Raw genomic sequence first — 5,220 nt, forward strand, 5'->3', positions numbered from 1 at the left:
TCAACTGAGGAATGGATACAGAAAGTATGATACATCTACACAAGGGAACAGTACTCAGCAATAAAAAAACAAGGAAATCATTAAACTTTTAGGTAAATGTTGGGAACTGGAAAAGATCATACTGAGTGAGCTACTCCAGAAGCAGAAAGACACATGGTATATACTCACTCATATAGACATATCATATAGGATAAACATACTAATATCTGTACACCTAAAGAAACTAATCAATAGGGAGAACTCTAAAATGCTAAAATGCTCAGTCGTCATCCAGAAAGGCAAAGAGGATGGACATCAGAAGAAGGAGAAAACAAGGAATAAGTTAGGAGCCTGCCACAGAGGGCCTCTGAAAGTCTTTGCCCTTCAGACTATCAAAGCAGATGCTGAGACTTATGGGAAATAGTAAGATCTGGAGAGGACAGAAGCCCCACAAGGAGAGCAACAGAACCAAAAAATCTGAGCACAGGGGTCTTCCCTGAGACTGATACTCCAACAAAGTAGCATGCATAGAGATAACCTAGAACCCCTGCACAGATGTAGCCCATGAAAGTTCAGTCTCCAAGTAGGCTCCATAGTAATGGGAACAGACACTGCCTCTGACATGAACTGATTAGGCCTGCTCTTTCATCACCCCCTGCCCGAGGGGGGAGCAGCCTTACCAGGCCACAGAGGAAGACAATGCAGCCACTCCTGATGAGACCTAACAGACTAGAATCAGAAGGAAGAAAAAGAAGACCTCCCTTACCAGTGGACATGGGGAGGAGCAAGTGCAGAGAAGGGGAAGGAAGGGAGGAATTGGGAGGGGAAGAGGGAGGGAACTACAGGGGGGATACAAAGTAAATAAAGTATAATTAATTAAAAAATAGTCAGACTGATATTCTCATATAGAAATAAGCCAATACGAAGACAGAGAAATGATCTCCTGAGCAAAGAATGCATGCTACTGTTTGGTAAAAGTACAAGGAGGATGTTTATTTTATTTTTGCATGTATTATTTAAAATGTAGACATTTAATCTTGTAATATAACCTACAAGATAAATAGCCTCTTGGAGCTAGGGATGTAGCTCAGTTGGTAGACAGTTTGGCACCAATCCTCAGCACTCCATATAATGGATTTGGTTGGCAATACATATAATCCTAGCACCCAGGTAGTATAGGCGGTAAGATAAAGAGTTCTAAGTTATCCTTGTTTACCTAGTTTGAGGCCAGTCTGGGATACAGGAGACCTTATCTCACACAAATGAAAATATATATATTCTCAACTTTATTTGAAAAATTGAAATAACATAAACAACAAATCCGGGATTGTAGTGATATTTTTAAAAAGATAGGGCTGGGGAGATGCTCCTTTTGACACATGCTTGGTGTGCAAACATGTGGACCTAAGTTCACATCACCCAAGGAGAATCCTGGGGGTTTCTGGCTCATCAGTCTAGTAGAAATCAGGCAGCTCCAGGTTCACTGAGAGATCCTTTAGAAAATAAGGGGGGTGGTGGGAAGATAAAGAGGCCTCAAGCCTACAGACGTATGCATGTACACACACAAACATGCACACATGTATACACCACACACACAATAAATAAGCTACTGGCTATGTAGCAGATCAGCTAGTACATATTTATTGCATTAGTAAATAGTTTTCTAACTCCCTTATCATACTTGTAATTTTATAGGTAAATAAATAGTGGAAAAAGGAGAATGTTATCCAAAGGAAAAGTGGCTAGTGATATTGCTCTCACCCCTAGCTGGAAACCTCACAGGAGAAAAGTCCTCTAACAGAGTTCTCTCCTTTTATTCCTGTTTATCCTTTATGTCTTACTAGGTCTTACCTCCAAAAAATAGTAATTCCAGTATAAACATTAGGACTTATTTTCATTCGTTCAACAAATGTTTTATGATACTATACTATGTATATTAATGTTTGGGGCCCATCACAGAACAACATAGGCTAAATGGTTTAAGCAACAAATAAAAAATTAATCAGAGTTCTGGAGGCTGAGAAGACCCTCCAAGATCCAGATGTCTGTCACCTGGTTCCTGGTGAGGTCTCTTTTCCTGCCTTGCTCACAGCTCTTTCACTGTGATTTCGTGGGTGTTATATTTTCTTTCTGTAATTGGAGATAGAGTACTCTGATTGCTGCTTCTCACAAAGATATTAATCTCATTAGATTAGGGTACTGCCTCTATAACTTCATGTAGCTCTAACGGCTTTATAAAGGCCATTGCTTCACATATAGTCACTTTGGATGGTAGGCCTTCAGCCTAGCATTGTACTAGGTAATATGATCCAGTAGGGTTAGATGATTAAAGAAGGGAAGAACCCTGCCATGTTTTGTCTGCACAGTACATATTTATAGTACAGCATGGGGTTTTGGAGTCACACTAGCTTCAGGTTGAACCACAATCCTGTGACTTTGTCCAGGTTTTGCCCCATTTCCCTTTTTTATAAAGTAAAGAATACAACAGAATTGCTATCTATATTATGTCCTTTAAACCCATTCATTAATTTAATAGATATTTGTTGAACAACCTGTTAATGTCAGTTACCTGCTCCACCCATAGGATTGCAAACCTGCAAGATTTAAATATACAAAATGCACTTAGTCCAACATAAGCATTCCATTAAGGTTACTAGTTGTTACAAGTCATAGCCTCACTGAAAGTTAAATTCCACAGCTAGCGCTTCTGAATTGGTGTGTCCAAAATCAAGGTCATGATTCCTTCTTGGAGGTCTAGGCCTCCTATCTTTTATTCCTTCCTCACCCAATCTGTTCTCTCATCTGAGTTCTGTCTTACCACTAACTTAGTATCTAAGCACTCTTCCAAATTATTTCTCTCTGCATCTACTTGTCATTTTGTAGTGCTATGCTGCAGCTTGCCCAGACTGGATTGAGAAAGCTCACTGAGCTTGTCTTCTCAGCTCTACCTCAAGCAGTATCCAATTGGTAGCTTGAATCTCCCATGGGTAAAAGTATTTGACATCATAGAGATTAGCAACTCTCTAGAGTCTTTTTATTCCTCTAGGGAGTCGGTTGCTCATCAACCCACCACTGTTTTTTCTTGTTTAAATCTGCTGTCTTTCAGTTCTTGCTACTATGGCCATAGATGTGATCCAACCATGTTCCCTCCGTCCCCCCTCCCTTCTTTCCTTCCTTCCCTCCCTCCTTCCCCTTCCTTCCTTCCTTCCTTCCTTCCTTCCTTCCTTCCTTCCTTCCTTCCTTCCTTCCTTCCTTCCTTCCTTCCTTCCTTCCTTTTCCCTCTTTCTTCTTCCTTCCTTCTTCTCTTATTCTCTTCCTTTTTCCTCCCTCCCTCCTTTCCTTCCTTTCTTACCTGCTTCCAACAATATCTCTGTATCCCAAGCTAGTCCCTTAACTCACTGTGTAGCCAAGGTTGGTCTTTAACTCCTGATTCTCCTGCCTTAACTTTCCACATGTTGGGATTAGAGGAATGTGCTACCATAGCTGTATTTTAAAAAGTGCTGGGAATCAAACTCGGGGCGGCACGGGTGCTAAACAAATACTTCCATACTGAGCTACATCCCAACCCTTCCGATTAAAAAAAAAAAATAACTCGTGTGTGTGTGTAGGGGTGCACATATCCAATGATGCATGTGTGGAGGTCAGAGAACAACTTTCTGGAGTCGATTCTCTCAATCCACCATGTAGATCCTGGGATCAGACTCAGGTCATCAGGCTGGTAATAAGTGCATTTAACTGATAAGCTATCTTACTGGCCAGCTCTTCATTTTGTTGTTGGTGGTGGTTTTTTATCTAAAGACTTGCTAGAACCTCCTAAATGTTTCCCTTACTTCTGCCAATCAAACCTTCATATTCCTGTTTAGAGTTGCCTTTGTAAATGTTCATTGGATTTGCCTTTGTAAATGTCCATTGGATTGGTCTTCGTCTGCTTAGAAGGCTCCTTGACTTAGAGAAGCACCTTTACCACCTCAACATGGCATTCAGTGCCCTTCAGCATCTGCCACACCTCCCTTTATTTCTTGCTCTGGCATCCTCAACTGTACTCCACTTTCAAATTTGTGAACAATGTCCTTGGATACCTCCTGTGTGTCCTTGCTTGCTATTTACTCCCCAGAAATGCCCTTCTCAGCCAGGGACAAATTAAATATCAACCCCTTTTAGAAGCCTCACAGATGCTCTCTCTTTTAGGTCACAATACATTTCTCTATCCATGTGCCATCAGGCAGAAACTGCTTCAAAGCAAAGGACGGTATTAAAATGTAATAGTTATAATGGTAGCTCCAAGCTTTCAACAATCAGAGATCTTCTGTCAAGTTTGGACCCCGCTAGCTTGAAACAGATTGAAGACTAGACAGCGTAGGTGTAAACCTGGCTCATTTCTGGCGGAATCCGGATGCACATGTAACTAGAGATGCACATGGCTGGAAGAGGCTGTTTCTTTGTTTTCAGTCAGAACTATACCTAACCCATCCCATACTAGTGATGAATAATAGTTTGGGTGTTAGCACATTGCTTGCCTCTGCCTACCTCCCAGTCACCACAAGTCTTCTCACCCTAAGTGGGAGGTACTAGGAACTCTGACCAAGGAATCTGGAGGAATGTAGTGAGGCTGTAGAGATGAGTGGGTTGCTAGCTCCCTGGTGCTTAAGGTTCTGCTAAGTCTGCTGTTGTCTTGGCTCCTGCACTGTTAGATTGCTCACAAAAGGTTGCTCCCTGGCCTCCTGTTTCTGAAGAGTAAGCCATAGGAGGGAGTAGAGAACAGAAGCAGATTCTCCAAATGACAAAATGAGTTAAAGGGAGCAGCAGAGCTGTAGCAGTAGTGCTCTGTGATGCTAACCCATTGGTTACTATTTAAAGGCTGGAATGCCAGCTCAATGAAGGACTGGTGCAGTAGAGAGCATAAACATAGAATTTTATTCAGTTCTGGCTGCAGTCATATAATAAACAGAAGTACCCACACATGGTTTAATGTCAGTTTGTGAATTGAGTTCAAGAGGCCCCAGCTCTAAGCAGTGTATGTAAAATAAAAGCAATTAGTGCAGCTGTTGCCATTGTATTCTCCACTCTGGAATTAAGTTTACAGGCACAAAATGCAGAATATTTTTCCCACTTCAGTTTAATTACAGATGGGAGACGGGAAGCTCATTTGTTGCCTTTTTGTGTGACTCTTTCAATACTTGCCAGTCCTGTGCACAGAGGAGACACTCATATGGAAAAAAGCCAGAAGTGGGGCATGACTGC

The sequence above is a fragment of the Psammomys obesus genome, unplaced genomic scaffold, assembly GCF_907164565.1.
Source record: "Psammomys obesus unplaced genomic scaffold, mPsaObe1.curated_primary_1811, whole genome shotgun sequence".
NCBI lineage: Eukaryota > Metazoa > Chordata > Mammalia > Rodentia > Muridae > Psammomys > Psammomys obesus.